We start from the raw sequence: 21638 nt of genomic DNA on the forward strand, positions 1-21638 counted from the left end.
CTAGGTTGAATAGAGATGAGTGAAGTAAGCATTTCTTGGCCCGTAATAAAGTATTAGAATGCAGAAGAATGTACATAAACATGATCCTTAAGCATCCTTAAAAGAGAGGACGGTTTTGAGAGAGGGAGAAATTTTGAAACAGAGTGACAGGTAATGTTCTTTCTCAAGGACAATAATAGAACTTCACTGCATTGTGTAGAAACCAGGGATAGCCTTGCCAAAAGTTCTTTGCATTTAAACATTAATATCTCTACATCTGCCACTTTGCATACATTTCTTTAAGAATCTTGGTTTATTTTAGGGTTACCATATGTCCCCGTTTCCCGGGGACAGTCCCTGGATTTGCGAATAAATCCTCGGACAAATTCCATCCCCGGAATGTCCCCAGATTTCATCTAATGTCCCTGGGAAACACAGCAGCAGCAGCTGCTTCAGCAGCCCGGAGCAGTTGGCTCTGGCTGGCTTCAGGAACTGCTTGGAAGTCCCCATATGATGGTGGTGCAGGAGCTCTAAGATGCAGCTTCTGGGCTGCCTCCACCTTCCCTGACCCCAGCAACTAAGCTGTGGAGAGAAGGGAGGCTTCATGCTGCCTATTGGAGCAGCCTCCCAACTCTGACTTCCGTGCAAGCAGGATCGGGGCGGGGATCTCCCAGCTCTGCCTATCAGAGCTTGTGTGCAAGCAGGAGGGGGCAGGGATTTCTCAGTTAGGCAACAGGAAGCCTCCCTTCCCAGCTGAGGAATTCCTGCCCCTCCTGCTTGCACACAAGTAGGAATGGGAATGGGATTGGGGCTGCTCTGATGGGAAGGGAGGCATTGCGCTGCCTGAGAGATCCCTGCCCCCTCCTGCTTGCACGCAAGTAGGAGTTGGGGTGGGGCTGCTCCAAAAGGCAGTGTGAAGCCTTCCTTCCCAGCTGAGGGATCCCCACCCCCTCCTGCTTGCACGCAAGGAGGAATGGGATTGGGGCTGCTCCGATGGGAAGGGAAGCATCGTGCTGCCCCTAGCCTCGCTGCCATCACTGCTCTCAGCCCTCCTTCTCCGCCTTCCATGCACACTGCTTCCCCACCACCACCACTGAAGAACCAACATCTCAGGGGCTGCCCAGGCTCATGGAGAAAGGAGATAGAAGCCGAGGAAGAAGGGGAAAGGTGGCAGTTGAGGTCAAGGCGGCAGCCGCCCCCTCTGCCACCGCCATCGCTGCAGCATCACCGCCCCGAACGTGTAGTATGTAATTAATTCATTAATGAAAGTGTCCCCGGATTCATTGAAAAAAAAATCTGGTTCCACCCATCCTCGGAATGCTTAAAGCCTGGACAACCTGGCTGCTGAGACTGTTTCTCCCTCAATATTCATTTTCTGTGCAGAACTTATTTAGAATAAGGAAGGGAAGTTGGAGAAGGGAAATTTGAAGAGGAAAACTGGAAGGAATTTCCATGAGCCAGGGAGTGAACACTGTAGGATGTTGCCAGAGGAGGGGATTCTGTTAATAGATGGATGGGTTCGTTCCCCACAATACTATTTAGTATGTGGATGAGGAATAACTGTGGTTTCTTGTTGGTGAGGGGAAACAATTGCATCAGATCTTCCAGGGCATAGCCCTGATGAGCCTTGGAGGGGCAGAAGGGTTTAACCTTCCTGGGGACTGCTTGCCTGAGGCAAGGAAGAAAAGTTATTAAGAAGAAAGTGGGGCACATGGGACTGAAGACTTGGAACAGGGAGTAAATGAGTTCCATTTTTGCTGCAGAAAATGAAAGTGAAAATTGTTAGGAGGCTACCTTTTTATTTTAGAAAAGTCAGTGAGGTTCAGGCCTGTATGAAAGCTATGGTTTCTGTCTCAATATACAAACCCCATCCTGCAGTTTATGTGTCTAGAAAGAAGCAGCATTTAGTTAGGGAAAGGTACTCTGTACACGCTCAGATATAAACCATTTTTACATGGACATTGTTACATTGCTGCCCATGCTCAGATTAAATCAGGCATACCCAAACTTCGGCCCTCCAGATGTTTAGGACTACAATTCCCATTTTCCCCGACCACTGGTCCTGTTAGTTAGGGATCATGGGAATTGTAGGCCAAAACATCTGGAGGGCCGCAGTTTGGGGATGCCTGGATTAGATGGATGGAATAAAATAATCTATCAAATTCATACCCTGCCCTTCATTGTAAGACATTGTAAAACTCCCCCCTCCATTGTAGAGCATGGAAAATAAAAAATCCGATAAGAAAATGAAAATAAAAATCACACAATACAGTTCAATAAAACCAACCCAATCTCTGTCTCACTTCAATAAACAAGCCAAACTGTTGATCGGAAAGGCCAGGAAGAAGAGAAATGTTTTCAACTGGAACTGAAAACCAGCAAGTTTAAATCATCAATATGAATCACTGTTAATTATTTCTATTAGTTGGTGTTAAAATGCTTGATTTTTACACTGGGATAGCAGGGCTAAGAAGATGGGCTCAAGAGAAAAAAAGTATGATTGAACTGCTGATATGAAAAATAGAGTCACAAAATTATATTTAGAGATAGTGCTGCAACAGGCTTATTGATGCATACCAACATTAAGCCTGAAATGGATTGCATCTTATTGATTCATATGTCCCACATATCCCAAACCTTTAACTGTCGCATCAATGCTGGACAGGAGAATGGTTTCATATTCAACAGCAACTTTGATTACATTAATGAGAGAACATTTCTGCCCAAAGAGTAAACAGTGACTTTTTATCTTGTCAAGGATTTGGAATCAATAAATAAGAATGAATCACTTCAAACTGATCATCATTCACTGGCAATCCCTTTGAATTTCTGAGGGGACAAAACATTAGAATGGCTGACACCAGCCATTCTGCAGCTGGTGCCTTTGGTTCATTTCCTCAAAGTGCATTGCTGGCACACGACCCACTAGAACATTTAGATGTTAGATGTTTTCAGCTTTTGCTTGTAAATATCGCTAGGTTGTCTGAAAAAATGATGGCCACTCATAAAGTAGAGGAAAACAATGGTTCTCCGGAGACATCACTAGCTATCTGCCTATAATATATTTATTTAGTTTTATAGCCCCCGCACCCCCAAAGCTCAGAGTAAGTAGTAAAAGTAAAGGTAAGCAAAATGAGACAAGACTTCATCTAAATTTAAATGAAGTGTCCCCATCCTTTCCCAACTTAAGGTGGGCAAGTGCAGAAGAGACAGGGCTTAGAATCACATAATCACTGAATTGCAGAGTTGGAAAAGACCCTGAGGATCATCTCCTGCACCTGTAATGTTTGGGTCTTGTGGGAATTTCAGCACATTTAACTTGTCATTCAAAATACATCACACCTACTGAAAATCCTTCTTCTACACTACTACTAAAAGTGCAGGAACCCTGTTTTCTCCTGCATCTCTTCCTCCTTTCCCATCTTGACAGGTAGGCCTTGCAACCCTTTCCAAAGGTGCTGGTGTGAAGTTTAGTGTGTTCATACTGGGAGAGAATCCCACAATGGTGTAGGGTGGAGAAAGTGTTAGGATGTTTCGTCTGTGACTCATGTGCAGAGCTCATTAACAGGGCTCTTGGTGTCTCTTAATAGGTCACAAGGGAAGAAATGGTTTCTTGACTATAACTATTTAGGACTTAAGAAGGATTTATTTTTCTGATAACTGAATTAGTGTGGCCTGTCAAAATCTTGCCCACATACTTCAAAACGAGAAAACTGGTATTTAGAGATAGGAAGGAGAACAAAAACATCCAGAGAATATTATTCATCTCACACAGGCTGTACTAAATTAATTTCTATGGCTTTGCAGCAATCTATTGTCAGGCCATCTGGTCCAAAGAATTTCTTGCTTTTGGGTTTTTTTAAGTGTTATTAGTAATTCCTCATTTGAATGACTCCATTCATATTTTTCTCCTCCACCCCTTCTAGGACTTAGGTTCATTTATGTATTTCTGGTATCTCTGCAATAGATATGGTAAAATGTATATATTTATCTCCTTTCAGCAAATTCTTGTATAATTGCTATAATACACTTTTAATTGCTCCATTATTGCTTCTGATTCTCTTTATATTGTGGTGTTCATCTTCTTTAGTTCAGAAAATCATTATCAAAATGGAAGTAGCAGGATAATGATCCAACTGAACAGGAGGGAAGGAGGAAGGAGGAGGCAAGTAAGGGCAGGCTGGATTTTAAACTATGCTTCTGAGTTACAGTGGCTCCTGGATTTTACCCAGGTTATCCAACAATCCTAGTTCAGTGTACATCTGACCCTTTTTCATGCATTTGGCCCAGAGCGGGTGGTGCACTTTCCCCAATCTGGCTCCGTGCATGGAGGGGGATAATTACATGCCGCTCCTTGTCATCCACCTGCCATGGGTTCTCTGCCTCTCTCTTTGCGATGTGTCCATGTAGGGACAGGATGTCTGAATGTTGCCATAGCTACACACATACTGGTCCATTAGGGCACTGCCCAACCAGCCCTGCCTGCCTGACCTTGTACTTGCAATCAGTTCAGGGGATCATAGAATTATAGAACTGTAGAGTTGGAAGGCAGTGGCAGTGGTTGTCATGACACTCCTTCTCCTTAGTTTCAGTATTGCCCTTGTGGGCCTCTGCAGGATATAGGAAGGGTACAAAGCTAGAATCAATTGAATGCCTTGTCATTGGTTCTATGTCTATGAATTGTTGGCCTCTTTGCTTTCCACCCTGTTGGTCCCTGCTGTTCAATGTCAGTAGGCAAAGATTACTTGATGTATTCCCCTCCCCCTACTGTAACTAGGAAATTGTCTATGCTTCCCCCCGCTACGCATATTGGAATGTACATGTCAACTGCTTTGAGGTTTTATTGCAACCAGTGGTCCATAAGTTCCAGTCTTGATCCATAGGTTTTAGCCTTACAGGACACCAAAAGGCTCTTAGTTGTGTCTACCATCTTAGTGCTTACATTTAGCTGGAACATCCTGAAGAGAAGTGACTGCAATGCTTCTGCAATGCTTCTTTTAAAAGGTCTAGGTTCTCTACTTACCTGCAGCATATCGGTAATTGACTCTTTGTAATGCTGTGAGCAAGAATAGGACTCTCGAGGCCTGCACAGAAGCATCTTTAATTTGGGAAGCTATAACTGAGGTCGTGTAAGTTTAGCTGTCTTGAATTCTCTTGACCTTAACTCAATAAATTCAACAAATTGGGTCATTAAGTGAGGATTCCTTAATGAAATGTATATCTAAACCATCCTCAACATCTGAGTCCTTTAACTGGGGGGGGGGGGGAGGCGAGTCCTGCTAAGCCTGCAGACCAATGGAGCTTTGGAGAAGAATTTTCCAGAAAATGAATTCAATGAAATTCAGAGGATGGGACAACTTATAGATTGCTTGAGGGAGTCTAGGGAATGCTGATAAGATCGCTGATAATTCCCCCCCCCCTTTGATAAGGATAGAGGGAATCCATAGATGATTTTAAAGTATTTTTTTTTAAAAGCTATGGTAATATTTTAGTCTTGTGGTATTTTAAGTGTAGGAATCAAGGATACAGCAAAGGTCATACTATAATAATATAATAATAATTTATTATTTATACCCCGCCCATCTGGCCAGGTTCCCCCAGCCACTCTGGGCGGCTTCCAAAAAAATATCAAAATACAGAAATCCATCAGACATTAAAAGCTTCCCTGAACAGGGCTGCCTTAAGATGCCTTCTAAAGGTCTGGTAGTTGTTGTTCTCTTTGACCTCTAGTAGGAGGGCATTCCACAGGGTGGGTGCCACCACCGAGAAGGCCCTCTGCCTGGTTCCTTGCAACTTGGCTTCTCGTAGCGAGGGAACCGCCAGAAGGCCCTCGGCACTGGATCTCAGTGTCCGGGCAGAACAATGGGGAAGGAGACGCTCCTTCAGGTATACTGGACCGAGGCCGTTTAGGGCTTTAAGGGTCAGCACCAACACTTTGAATTGTGCTCGGAAACGTACTGGGAGCCAATGTAGGTCTTTCAGGACCGGTGTTATGTGGTCTCGGCAGCCGCTCCCAGTCACCAGTGCCACTATGTCTAAATACTCTTACTAGGAATGCTCATGGACATCAAAATTCACCTCATTTCTGTGCATTTAAAAATATATATTTGACAATTTCAATTCCTACCATTCATATCTGCTTGGTTTTAAAGAACGTTATTTTATTCAAGAAGTTGAAAAACAATGGATTAAAACAAGAGACAGCCAGGTGCAGGGGTGTAGGAAGGGTGGTGTGACACGCCCTGGGTGTCATCCCTGAGGGATGCCTGAAGCGCGCCCAAGCCACGCCTCTCTCTTGGGAGTGATGTGGTGGCTCAGGCCCCACGCTGCCCAAAACGGCAGTGTGGGGCTTGCGTCTGCCAGGCAGACTCCATGGGTGGATTGCCACTGCCCCCCCCCCAAGGGTGGCTCGCCCCACCTCTGGCACTCTGAGTGCTGGAGTAGCTAGCTATGCCCCTGGCCAGATGATGCTGGACCACAACTCCCATCACCCTCAGCCAACATGACCAATGGTCAGGCATGATGGGAGCTACAATCCAGCCACATCTGGAGGATTACAATCCCTCCCACCCCAGTTTAAGAACTAAAGTATTCAGAGCGGAAAGTAAAATTCCAGATGTTAAAAATTTTCGCTATTTGAAAATAAAAATAAAAATATGTTTACACACATGCTAAATGGATAAAGAGTTCATCTCTTTATGACATGAACGTCATCATATATTGGATGAACCCTATCTGCTCTGTGCAAGATTACAAAATATTCAGCCCTATATTAGAGATTATTGACCAGTTAAACAACAAGAGCAAGCCATACATTTAGTTCACATTACTGGCCTCAAGACTGAAGTGACCCGTGATACCTTCACACAGAATAAGAAAACACTGTGAGACATCTTGTTTCTTTTTGATGACATCTATCATTTTCAGCGGCAAGTGTTGAGCTCTTGCACCAGAGCGCTTTTTTTTTTTTAAAAAAAAAGCTCCTGTCTCCCCATGGTAGCATGGTCATGGTTTGTATATTGATTGCAGAGCATTGGTTCTGGGTTGTTGAGCACTACAACTTCTAAAAAAGCCAAGAGGGTTTGGTGTGTGCCTTGAAAGTGCCCTTCACTCAGAAGGCTCACTGTGCAGAAAGAACACCTTTCCCACCTCTTCTTACTTCGAGTGTAGAGTCTGCACTATGCAGTCAATTAATACGTTCTCTGTGATGAAAGGGGGAGGGGGAGAAGGTTACTTTTTTGCTTGCTAATCCTTAACCTTTGCGTTAATGCTGGCAGCGGCATCCCATTCATTTCTCTCTCACTTCCTTCAGCTAGCACTTTTGCTCCATTTATAAAAGAATTTGTCCCATTTTTCTTTCATTACTTCCAATTGGCAGGAAATCTGATACTGCTCTCTTTGGAGGGCACAGTTAATTATTCATGCACAAAATGCTGACTCATACGTAACATTAATGGGAACCTTATCTGCTGCAAAGAAATTAATTATTATTTTTTGCCTTTCTCACATAGCTTTGTAGGCCCATATGGCTTTTTAGCCTTAGGGCTGAGCAATTTGAGAGCTATGACCCAGAGTGCCTAATTTGGGGCTATTGCATAGGGGAAAGCAGATTAATCTGATGTATCAGTTTGCTTATTTGGGTATGCGGCAAGTAACAGTATTCCCTCTGCTTTTGTAATAGCAGAATGTAACATGGAAATGGTGTACAGTGAAATCCGAACTGAGGTTGCCATCCGATGCATTACGGCCTTTTCAGCATTTAGTTAAAGATAAATTCTCCCAGACAAGTGATGTTAGCCATTCTCTAGGGTGCTCAAACAAGAGGTTCCGCCGTATGTAAAATCAATGGCAGTCTAATGTTTCCCATATGGGATTTCAGACAATACTGTGCCCATGATATCAAGTGAACAAAAGATTTTAAGAGAATATGAATATGTTTTACAGGGCTTGTGGGGTTATTTCTCCACAGTCTCCATTTACCTCAGCATGTTCATCATCAGGGCACAGTGATTCTGTCTTTTAGAACAATAAATTAGATCAGAACCTTCTGAAAAGATAGTGTAGGAGTTGCAAAAATAATTCCCTCAGTATGGGTAATGTATTTAGATTCAACTAAACATATTTGGAGGCATCAATCATTTGTGTGTGTTTTTTTTAAATAAACAGTCTGATTGAAGTTTGTGGAACATACACATCCCCTCTAAAGTTTCTGACATGAATCACACCATTTGAATTATTTCCCTGTCTCTTTCTCTTGTTGAAGAATAATTTGCAATATTAGGAATTGTTTGTGTGATTTATTCTGCAGTCCACAAAGTGCACGGCAAGCTGCAAAAATTGTAGGGCTCCCATGGGCAGAGAATATGGATGAGGGAATCATAGGGATTCAATTCACATTTTAATGTGATCCTATCTAATTGTCACTTGACCAAAGCAGTGCTTGAATAAAACCCCAGCTCTCCTTTGGAATTCTCACCTCTCCAAGTTTCGTGAAAAAGTTTTTCTACCATAAAAATGTGTTCACAAATGCACTTGCTAGAGGAAAGTGCTTGTAAAAGTGCACATATATGTGAAAATAACATACAAAAATACCTCATTTTGGAGAAAATTGCTTGCAAAAATGTGTATATTGGGAGAAATGCTTACTAAAATGCTGATGAATTTTTCTGAGGGCTTCTTTAAAATCACAAAGTATTGCATTTGTTGTCATTGTTTAGTCGTCTTAGTTGTGTTTGACTCTCCGTGACCCCATGAACCAAAGCATGCCCTGGAAACTCTCACTTTCTTCTCAAAGCTGCTCTTTTTTTAATGTCCATGGAGTTTTCTTGGCAAAATACTGGAGTGGATTGCCAGTACCTTCTCCAGGTGGATCACATTTAGTCTAAACTCTCTGCTATGACCTGCCCATCTTGGGTGGCCCTGCACGGCATAGCTCATAGCTTCTTGGAGGTATTCAAGCCCCTTCACCACGACAAGGCAATGATCCATGAAGGGGAACTATTGCATATATGTGGCAAATTGAACTTAAGTCCGGTAAAATAATAAACTGAGAGAAACCAAAATTGACAGATTCATCCATCCCTAGTAAAGAAGTCCACTTAGGTGAAATACGTGCTACATACCACGTGCTACAGATACAGTACATGTCCCGAATACTCAATGTCATTTCCAGCTTTAGCACTTCCTGAGTTTATACTAAGCTCTTGGTGTTTTTGTAGAGCAAAGAGGGAATAGTTTCTCCTAGAGTTGTCCTGCCTCAGTAGCCAAAATGTTGCCTTCAAGATGTTGTGCTATGCCTTCCATTATCTCTAAGTTCACCTGTAAAATCTCACCTGTGTGGTTTGTGCAGCTTAGGTGCTTTGGAACCATGCCCACAATGGCTGCTGGACCAGGTGGACACCATAGGCATAATTCAGAATTATCTAGCAGGAACCTTGCAGAGGGAGATTTTAAAGGCAAATGTATTGAAATGGGAGCAACCACTTCTGCTGGCATAGGAGTAGTGGTTGTTGGAGGAGTGTGGGCAGGGCAGCATCCCTCACCTGGCTTCCTTAATGCTGAGTGCCACTATCAGTTATGAAGCAGGGATGGGATGAGGTGGTGAGGAGCGTGGTGTGTAGGCAATGCAGCGCTCCTGCTAGTGCATTGCCCGTCTTGTTCTCAGTAACTGGCAGCAACACTCACCACTGAGAAGCCAAGCGAGCAAAATTACAATGCCCAAACCACCTTGCTGGCCAATACTGCAGTGTGGGATATTACATAAACTGAGCCTATTTGCAACTCACTGGTGGAGGAAGGGGTGTGTGGGGTGTGTGTGTGGTGTGCACTGAGTCTCAGCCATGAGGATGGGTGACATTGCTGCACCTCCCCCTCGCTGCACAGGCAGCACCCCCGGACGCGCGCCACACGGGCGGCACCACTGGACACTCGCTGCCCAGATGGTGGACCACTGGGGCGATGCTGCCACGGGTGGCTAGTGGTGCCCCCCCCAACACTCATTGCACAGGCAGCTAGCAGTGCCCCCCATGCTCGCTGTGCAGGTGGCAGGCAGCTAAAACACTCGCCACGTGGGCAGCTAGCCCTGCCCCCATGGGCCAGCTAGCCCTGCCCCTACACCGCTCTGGGTGCTCCGCCCCTGTTGCAACTTGTGAAAGAAACAACCCTAGACGGAAGATTCCACTGTAGAATATAAAAACCCTCATATTTATACCATCTTTTGCACCAGGGATGCTGAAAACGCTTCCCAATCTCACCCTTGCCCTTGTATTTGTGAACTGATTCTGGATATGTTCCATGTCCAATCTTCTTCTTCACTATATATGTCAATATACCTCATGGCATGTTCTTTCCTCTTCCTGTTTATCAAAGGTTGTATTTGTAGTAACATCATTTTGCATTTTCAAAGCTCGCATTTCTTCCCTCATCCTGTTTGAAGGCATCAGTCAATAAAAAGAATATGAAGCCATGGTCTTCTTTCTGATGATTGTCAAAATGGACAATTTCTGAAAATATTGGGGTGGGAAAGTGCATTTTTCTATTGATTGACTTCAGATGGTGTCTGTTGAACGAGCTATTGTAAACCTGATGTGCTGGACAGCACAGAGTTGGTTTTAAATATGATTGCATTGCTTGTGGAATATCTGTCTGAACCAAAGCCTATCATTATATAGTATTGTCTAATCATTGTATGTTTAATATCTACATGAACGGTATCAAATTGTTTGTTACATGGATCAATTACAACAGAATTGATTCCAGTATAACTACCATGGATGCCATTGCCTGTTAAATCTACAGATCTAATGCCAATTAATATTAAGACTTCAGAAAGGTTGCATTAGTTCTTTATGTACATCCACATGGATGGGAGCCAATAAAGTGAAGGAGAATCCTAATAAGACAAAGGTATTATGGGTGGGTGTTTCTCATGTCTGGCAAAGAAATAAGTTTGTATTTTGGGAGCACCCCCAAATTCCAATCTGTCATTGCAGTCGCTGAAGAAGCCAGAGGGTCTCCCCTTCCTACTGTTACACAGGAAATCCTGGCCTCTCCTATCCTACTTATTTTTACCCTTCGTATGTAGCAGGGATGGGCAACCCCTGAGCCTCCATATGTTGATAGACTACAAGTCTCATCATTCTGACCATTGGCCATGCTGACTGTGGCTGCCAGGCGTTGGGAATCCAAAAAAATCTAGAGGGCCATATATTACGCATTCCTGATCTGTGGCATAAAAAGTTCTTGCTCTCTTAAATATATTCAAACTACAAGCTTTCCGGAGAAAAATTCGACTCTTAGAATATGGAACAAGATAACATCTCTATAGTGGGTGGTATTTAGCTATTATGAAAACTTGGCCAAGTTTGGATTTTTATGGTTAAATTATTTTTAAAGTCCCTCTTTGTCCCAAGAGCAGTTTTAGTTTCCAAGCAAGCCTAAAACTGGGACAATTGGCAAGGGGGCTGAAAGGGAGACAGGGTCAGGGCAATGCAGATTTCATTCATTGAAGATGGTTGCTCATACTTATCTCATGCTTCAATTTCTGCTGTGATGGTGTGGCTTTAAGATACACAAACTGCACACACTTCCTTTTGGGCTTGGTTCACTCCCCCCCCTTTGTACAACTAAGCTATGTATCATTTGGCAAGCAATTTTGCTTCGGAGTGAGACCTTGTATTCTAACTTCATGCCCTGAGTGAGTTTTATACATGCTAATTATAGTCTCATGAAAAATGAGATAACAGAAGTGCTGACACTGTCTGAATAGGTGTTGTGAACAGTTTGCCATACTCTGGTTGTACAGGCTTAGCACCTTCTTCTTTTTAAAATAAACAACAACATATATTAATGATATCAGAAGTTTTGCAGCAAAAAATGAAGGTTTTTGGCAACACTACTGAGAATCTTGGAATCCTGTGCTCACTTACCTGCGAGTACGGTAATCCCCATTGAACATGACTGGAATTGTGTTGTAAGACACATATCCAGACAAGAATATTATTAGTATCTTACATTATCCAATTTCCTAAATAATATCTACACTGCCAGACTAACTGCACATGTACTTGTGAGAAAACCTACAATATATCCGCTGTGGTGTCTTCCTTCCTTCCTTCCTTCCTTCCTTCCTTCCTTCCTTCCTTCCTTCCTTCCTTCGAAAACAACTCCTGCCTAAATTGGCCAGGTTTTCTCCCTCATGATTGGTCAACTTGCCCCAGGCAAACTCCTTCTCACTTCCGCCTTAGAAATGCCAGGTAAGCGGGATGGAGGGGCGGAGCAAGCTCACCCCAGCTAATGGCAGCAACACGATTTTAAGAGGTTTCCAAAACCAGGATCTTTGGATTACTTTTTGTTACCAACAGCAAAACAGTACTTCGATCCAGACCAACACGGCTACCTACCTGTAACCAGCAAAATATTAATTACGTTACAGAATAAAAGCATACGGTTAGTTCAGGATTACAAGGTTTATAGTGATATTAAAAAATTAATTAAACCTTAACAGATTGCTATCACACAAGCAGAAAGTTTTCCAGTTGAGAAAACTCCAAAAGTAACACCAGTTATTTGCCCTTTTATATTTTTCTCTAACAGTGCAGGGTTCTGGGATTTCTAATCATTATACACCTCTCTTTCATGTGCTAAATTAATTACAATTGATTACAACTGATATAATAAAATGCAAGCATAATTGAAACTATTTTCAAAGCAATGCATAATTGTACCAAAATATTTAGGTGGATCAAATGCCAGCAAATGTCAACATACAAACAATTGCCATTTTTAAAAAGCACCTTTAGATGCAATCTGCATAAAGTGCATTTTAATTTCAGCAATTTTCTGCATTCACACCTGGTGTCAAGGTCTGATTTGCCAATTAATGTATTCTTTTTGGTGGGGTGAAATCCTGCATCTGAAAAAGAAAAGAAAAAGCATTGAGTCACAAATGCATGCCTGATTCACTGATCGGAAACCTGAAACTTGCTGTTTTAAAATATACATATGCCTAGCTATCACTGCTTCATTCTCCAAGGTCAAATGAAACTGCTGAGTTTATTTCTTTGTGCAAAAATTTAATCTGTGTCTGGTTTGGATGAGATGCCTCCAAGACTAGCTTTGAGCCAATCAATTATTACTTTGCTTAGTCATACAGGAAAATCTGTGACAATATACCAGACCTTCGCTAAACCCAGTTAATCCACAAGTTGGTCAGTGTGTTGATGGCAACCTTATATATAGTACCATAAGTCACTGTAACTAACTGACATTAAACATAAAGGTAGAAGAGGTAAACAACTCAGGAAAAGATGTGCATTTGAACTTTCAGATTTCTCTTGGTAGCCCCCCCCCCCAATATCTACACATACATGGAATGAGAAACCAGAACCAACATACTTCTGCACAACAATGAAAAGATGTCATTTTTCCCATTCTGATCCTATGAACAGAACTATAATGGTCAAAACAATACATGCATACAGGTCTTTGCATGATTGGCAGCACTACACACAGAGGAAAGAAGTTCCCCTTCAGTTATGAATTGTATGCCATTGCCAAAGCATTTGAGCAATAAACAATCTGCGGGCAATATGATGAAGCTGGCAGCATGTTTGAAATGTTCAGACTGTCTGCATCCTTCCAAAACTAATAGCAAGTAAAGAAAGCCCCTTGGCTTTTACAGTCTATATCTTCCTGCCATAAGTACTGGGTAGTGTCCCAGCATATCCTATGGCAATGAGGATTTTGCTGTCTGAGGGAAGAGAGCTTCAAAATGGCTTTACTACAATTTTCATTCTGCTTCCTGAGATCGTGTTTGGACTTTTTTTGGGGGGGGGGGTTGCTCCTATGCCAAGTGGCATGTACCCAAATTATGTATATCACCACATGTTTTCCTTTACATCTTGCATGAAAGTGTGTGTGTGCACACGCTCACACACTCACCAATGGCTTTGCTCAAGATGCTTTGTCTTAGCAATCTGATTTCTTTGCACTCATAGAGAAAAGTCAGATATGGGACAAATAAAGAAAGCCATAATTTCACTTCCCGGCACAATAATATTTCCTTCCTCTTTTCTGAGTACATTTTGCATAAGATTAGCAATAACACAGGCAATGTTAAATATTTATGAGAGTGTTTATTTTTTATTTTTTAAGCAAATGTCATTCTTATTATTTATGTTTAAGTTAGGTAAGGAGGGGGGAAATCTCAAGGGAGAGTGAGAAGAAATAAAATGGGTGCTTTATTATAAGGAGAGAAAAGGCAGTAGAAGAGCTTCTGCCAGGACCAGTGATTCCGGGAATTACAGTGTGGGCCATGCTATGACTCCTGGGGGGAGCAGTGAGCAAGTGTGAGCACTCATAGACTCTGGAGCATCTACAGTGGTACCTCAGGTTATGAACTTAATTCGTTCCAGAGGTCCATTCTTAACCTGAAACCATTCTTAACCTGAGGTGCGTTTTAGCTAATGGGCATAGCTGCCAAGTTATCCCTTTTTTAAAAGGGATTTTCCCTTATGCTGAATAGGCTTCCTCGCGAGAAAAGGGAAAACTTGGCAGCTATGCTAATGGGGCCTCCCACTGCCACCGTGGTGCCGGTGTGCTATTTCTGTTCTTATCCTGGGGCAAAGTTTGCAACCTGGAGCAACTACTTCCAGGTTAGCAGAGTTTGTAATCCAAAACGTTTGTCACCCAAAGCATTTGTTACCCGAGATATCACTATACAGACTTTATGGACATGAACTTAGTGGAGAGGCTGGGGTTAGCCACACAGAAGTTAGAAACCCCCCCCCCCCCCGGAAGTGCAAACCATCAATGGACGGCCCTTGTTGTCTGGGCGTGTCACAGAGGCCATGATGCCCTTAGGTCTAGAGTTGCTGGGCCACAGAGACAATAAAGTTCCGCGTCACAAGGTTACCCACCTACCCTGTGGTGCTGGGGATGACGTGGCTGTCCCAGCACAATCCAGTGATCGCTTGGGGACAGAGATCATTGACATTCACATCGGCGTATTGCCGCTTACACTGCCTAGGAGTGAGGATGCCCAACGCAGCACTGGCCAGCAGTGCGACAGCTTTTGGACCTCTCATGGGAGAGGAAGGACAATACCAGAAGGGATACCATTCATGAGCTTTCTCCATTATCTGCACAGCAGGGGGTGTTCAGTCAACAGTGCAAAGGCTGAGCTGAAGTGTTTCCTGCTGGTTACCTGCTTTCAGCAATAGGGGTCACTGTTTGGTAGTACCCAATTGGTTAGCTGTCAGATTCTAGAGTTCCCTATTGGTGGCTCTTAGGTAATTCACAAAATACAGAGTCCATTCATAAAACACAGTGTTCATTCATAAAGCAGTAACATAAATCTCCATTGCTACATATTGGGTGTATACTGTAGGTTTATGGCCATGCTGTAGTGTAGTGCTTATGTGACTGTGAATAAAAGGTGGCTGGGCTCACCGTTCTGGGATTTTGGGGGAAAGAGGTGACAAAACTGATTTCCAATAAGTGCCCCCCTTTATTTCCACAAGTCCTTGAGTCTGTACTCAATAGTGACACCAGGGACCTAGAAGGTGCAGGGCTTGTCAGTCCAACCCCTGCACAGTCTCATCATGGCTGGCCTTAAGACAATTGGAGGAATTGGGCCAACTGGGCCCCACGGGCCGCTCCTAAGGGGGCCCCTGCACCAGGGTAATCTAGATGGATTTTATTTATATCTCTAAGATTTTGCAGACTTTGGCTGTGAACTGGGGCCCTACAAAAAAAAAATCAAGTTGGGCTCCAATGCTTCAAATTGGGTCCCACTGGCTAGACCCGAGTCTCATAGTTGCTGGGCCCTAGTTGCCCTGCCCTTGCATGAAGTCTTGGGTTTGCAATTTTGGGAGAGGGGAGAGTACGGCACTGGGGAGCAGGCAGGCTGGCGAGGCCCCCTTAATTTAGAGGCCTGAGTGGCCCTGTCCTTGCATGAAGTCTTGGGTTTGCAATTTTGGCAGAGGGGTGACTGCCCGCTGGGGAGCGGGCAGGCTGGGGAGGCCCCCTAGATGTAGAGGTCCTAGGCTTCAGCCTACTTTGCTTATACATAAATCCTGCACTGACTGTGCCACAGTAACTTGTGTTTACCTTCTTGTTATTGTGCTAGCAGCATGCCTCTCCTTCTGCAGCCAACAGCAATATATCAGAAGCGCTCAGTGATTCTGTCACCTAGCTGCAAAAAAAAAAAGAAAGAAAAGGATGTGTGTAGGAATCTCTTTTTGCTATTCATACCATGTTTCTTGACACTGTGCTGCTGTGCCGCTAGCCAGAAAATCACGCAGGTAATCCAGCCTGAAATTTTGTCAGGACATCTGTACACAGCATTTCCCATGTGGGCATCAAATGGAAGGGCCATAGCAGAGCATCTCCGTTGTATGCAGAAAGTACCAGGTTCAATCCCTGGCATCTTCAGATAGGGCTGGAAGAGTCTCAAATCTAACATTCTTGAGAGCCCCTTCCAATTAGTGTACAGTGGTACCTCGACTTACGAACGACCCGACAACCGAATTTTTCGACTTACAAATGGGGGTAATGGTCGCGTGCTTACGAATGTCTCAACATCTGAAAGGAAACCGCGGCAGTTTTAGATAGGGATTTTTTGACTTACGAATTTTTAGATAGGGTTGCTTCGACTTACGAATTTTTCCGTTTGCAATGCATTCCTATGGGAAATCGCGTTTCCAATGGCGTTTTCGACTTATGAATTTTTCGACCTATGAAGGTGCCTTCGGAATGGATTAAATTCATGTCGAGGCACCATTGTACAAAATACTGAACTAGATGGACCAATGGTCTGATTCTATGCAAATCAGGTTCCCAGGTGTGCTCTGCACTCTTCATCTTTCCTGATCTCTTCCTCAACCGGGTTCCTAAAAACCCTGCCTGCGAGGTGGAATTTCTTACAAAATTGCTCAATCTTATACAGATCATCATAGCGAACCTTTCAGGCTGTCTGGGTGGGGTCCAAGGCATTCCTGTATATTATGTACACTACGTGTGTACCATAAAGTATTGCTCCTAGACTCATTTTAATTAGAAACTATTTTAAGTCGTAACTTCTGCTGGTAACAGACACAACACTAATAGAGACCACACATCTAGCTTATAAATATTCTGCCAGAAATAATGTCTGCAGTCTCTATCAAGCAAACTTGTTTATCACAGGCAAAGGGCATATCCTGCAAATACAGATGTTAATGTTTCGAAGAGATAAATAATAAAATATGCAACATTCTTTTAAAAAAGCCAATATTTTCCATGTAGAAATATTTCATTTCTCTCCTAAATGTATTATTTTGCTTCTTTTTTGACGCTACCTGCATCCCTGATGTAGATAAGAGATGGAAATCACATACTAATAAAAGTTTTTTGGTTTTTTTACCCTCTATTAAGTCATTAAAATAAGGATATGTGAAATATTTTAAACATTAGTGTACAGCATACTTGACCTTGACAGATTGGCAGCACTTACTGGAGAGAGCTGCATAATAAAATCAAAGGAGGAAAGAGAGATGCTTATGAAGTACCCAGTTACTAATTAATTTATTTATTGTAAAGATGATCTTCTTTAGATCTATTTACAGAGGGGCTGCACTGATGTCTATTAATCCATCTCATTGTGAAAATGACATTAGGAATTCCTTGCTTTCTCATTCCATTGTCTTCTTTCTTGAGGAAAATCTGGACATTCATCTGCAACATGACCAGGACCTAAGAGGCCAGAGTTCAGAAACCCACTCAGCCATGAAGCTCACTGGGTGACCAGTCACCAGCTCTCAGTTTAACCTACCTGACAGGGTTGTTGTGAGGAGAACATGAAGATGAGGTTATTCATGTATGCCGCCTTGGTATCCTCGAAGCAAAGATCGGCTATACGTCAAAAACAACAATAAATACTTAAATAATTATATACTGAACAGGAGAGCAACAAATATAAAAGTAGCGTACTATAAAAATCCTAAAACCATGCATATAATAAAATTCACAAAAAGTACAAATGGGTATCTTCTGAGGTGAGCTCTGCTCATGCATATGTGTAGATCAGTATCCTAAAGTGCACTGGAACTGTAGGATTGGGGTAACAGCCTCTTTGTAGTGTAATTATTCAGCATAAAGGGAGAGGGGTAAAGGGACCCCTGACCATTAGGTCCAGTCGTGACCGACTATGGGGTTGCGGCACTCATCTCGCGTTATTGGTCGAGGGAGCCGGCGTAAAGCTTCCAGGTCATGTGGCCAGCATGACAAAGCCGCTTCTGGCGAACCAGAGCAGCGGACGGAAACGACGTTTACCATCCCGCTGTAGCGGTACTGTACCTATTTATCTGCTTGCACTTTAACGTGCTTTCAAACTGCTAGGTTGGCAGGACCTGGGGCCGAGCAACGGGAGCTCACCCCGTCATGGGGATTCAAACCGCCGATCTTCTGATCGGCAAGCCCTAGGCTCAGTGGTTTAACCCACAGTGCCACCCGTGCCCCATAATTATTCAACATATTAACTCACAAATATCTCACAGCATTCAGCAGTTTGCTTCCTAAAAAGTCTGCCTAGGATTGTATGAGAGTTTCTCAGTTCTAACCTTTATTCCACATACTCCATTTCACATTCTACCACCTGCAGCACTATAAACAGAAAAAGACTCGCATGATGGAAGCCATCTGCACGGTACCTCATCTCATCAAAGTGCTTGAAGAGCTGTTCCATTTAAGTGTTATCAATGTCTTCAAACTTATTGTGTATTTTTCCTATTGCTAAAAACAACTCTAAGCATTCTGTTTGGCAGTTTAGGAAGGGATTTAAGTAGCAGATGTCCAAATCACTTTTTAATTTTTTTTCTTTCATTCTTTCTTCCACTTGCATAGTGATTCTCCGTAATGATATCAAGACGAAGGTCTGTTTCTTGGAATCTGTGCTATGTGCTGCAGCTCAGTTGCCTCTCTTCTTTATGAACAGAAACATTGATATAAGGAAATGATTTTGAATATTAATTGCATGTGGAGGTCCCCTAAACCACCCCTCAAATAACTCACACCATAGACAGAATTTTAGTTTAATGGTTTTTGGTATGAATTTGGCCACAACTTTTATTGAATACAAATCAAACCAGTGAGTGGTTGCATAGGCATTGGTTCTCCAACTGTCACCTAAGGACAGAAATAAACTCGCCTTGTCAACAAGGGGAAACCCTACAGGGAGAGACAGGGAGTCAGGTCCAATAGGCTCTCCCCTCTCCCCTCAGGCTCCCAGGGGCTCATGCGTGTTGCTGGCCCCCGACCGGGGATATGGACACTGCATAGAGCCCCTGTATTCCTGACCGGAATTTCCCCTAACTCAGGCATTAACACGAGGGGCCAACAAAGTCAACAGACCCCATATACAACCAAAAACCAATGCCTACAAGGGGCCAACAAAGTCAACAGACCCCATACACAACCAATAACCAATGCCTAACCGCCAACCTTACAAGTTGTGATTTATTTGCTATGCAGTAGGCAAAAACCAGATGGCACCAGCCAATCAGCCAAATGGAAAACTTCCTACCAGGCCCCTGAATACAGGTGACCCCTTGAGAGGCACAGCAATGTCAACACAGAGGCCTCTAAAAAACAGCGGAGGGAGGGTGGGGATCCGAAAACGCAGCCAAAGAGAAAGAGAAACCTCTTTCCTTTGCTTTTAAACCCAGGGGGCTGACCCACAAAATCGCAACATAAGAATTTGCCAAGCAACAGATAAGTTTGGACTCAGGAGTGGTTTGTTTAGCCCCCACCGCAAATCGTGCTCACCATGATAATAATAATAATAATAATAATAATAATAATAATAATAATAATAATAATAATAATATATTATTTATACCCCGCCCATCTGGCCGGGTCTCCCCAGCCACTCTGGGCAGCTTCCAACAGAAGAATAAAACACAATAATCTATTAAACATTAAAAGCCTCCCTGAACAGGGCTGCCTTCAGATGTCTTCTAAAAGTCTGGTAGTTGTTTTCCTTTTTGACATCTTTTGGGAGGGTGTTCCACAGGGTAGGCGCCACCACCGAGAAGGCCCTCTGCCTAGTTCCCTGCAACTTGGCTTCTCGCAACCTCAGTGTCCGGGCAGAATGATGGAGGTGGAGACGCTCCTTCATGTCATAGCTGCCAAGTTTTCCCTTTTCTCGCGAGGAAGCCTATTCAGCATAAGGGAAAATCCCTTTAAAAAAGGGATAACTTGGCAGCTATGCTTCATGTATACTGGACCGAGGCCATTTAGGGCTTTAAAGGTCAGCACCAACACTTTGAATTGTGCTCGGAATGAGGGTGAACTCGCAATATTGAACATGTTTAGCAGTGGCTTTTATGTATGCTTGTGAGAAAATAAACACTCAGGCCGGCTTCAAGCACTGTTTGGCAAGTTTCTGATGCATTTGCTTGCTTCCCCCTCTTCTTACGAGGTGAAGATCTCTGAAAGAAAAACGTCACCTGACAAGCTGCTCACATTCACAGGGGCAGCCAAAATAACTTTGGTTATGGTGGGGGTGGGGTAGGGCTGCAGACATTTAAAGAAGCAGGGCGATATTTAATATTCAATATCATTTCCTTATATCAATGCTTCAGTCCATAAAGTAGTCCATAAAGTATTTCAACCAAAGTACTTAGAACAAATTCCAAGAAACTAATCTATTTCTTCATGTCATTATGGTGGATCAATACTCATCTCCTGGAAACATGTTTATGAGACAATAAATACTGGCATTTCAACATCTTTAAAATACTAATATTTTACTGGGTCCCCCCCCCCCCGCATCTGCCAAGATATATGGACACCAGACATGGCAAAGTATATATATTTTCTACAGACAATATTAATACTTTGATGCTAAATGAAGTAGTTTGAGTGAGTTGGGCTATATGAAAATAAAGTTGTTTTTCTCACAGTGCTGGTTTAAATTTGCCCCAGGTTTGAAGCTAATTGTGTTAATTGATTAAGTTTGAAGTAATTCAATTAACTGGGATCATTATTTTTCATTATTATTTGTGAACAGGTTAGTACCTAGATGATAGCCTATAGTTGCGGTTCTGCTCAAGGCAATGCATCCGCTGTGGAGGAGTTTAACTTCTATTTTAAAGTCACATATAGTTAAATAAATAATTTGAACAGGAAATAGTTCAATAAATTGAACAGATAATGGCTCAATAATTAAATAAAAGAAAAAGAAAAAGAACAGACTGTTTTCTGACTGCCAAGAGCCCTGTGACATCTGTTATGCTTATTTGGTTAATCATGTATAATGATGAGGTGATTAAGTGTTGCCGTTGTCTATTCGCTTAACAAAAGTTGAACAGAAATCTAGTTAACAATGACAAAGAGATACAAACACACATAAAAAGAGGAAAGGACCTGGGGATTTAAGGAAGGGCGATCAACTGTGCACCAAAGCTGCAATCCTGTGCGTGTTTACCTGGATATACACACCAATAAAGTCAATAGGGCTTACGTCTAAGTGGGCACGTCTCCAGTTCATTGTACAACACTCAAACAAAGCTCTCACAGTCTTTTAACAATAGTGCAATCAGAAGCTGCCAATGGCAGGGCAGTTGCCACTTACTGGGTTGATCAGGGGTGGGGGGCAGGGCAATGGTGGAGTTTGGGCA

Source organism: Zootoca vivipara, chromosome 3 (genome assembly GCF_963506605.1).
Source record: "Zootoca vivipara chromosome 3, rZooViv1.1, whole genome shotgun sequence".
Classification (NCBI taxonomy): domain Eukaryota; kingdom Metazoa; phylum Chordata; class Lepidosauria; order Squamata; family Lacertidae; genus Zootoca; species Zootoca vivipara.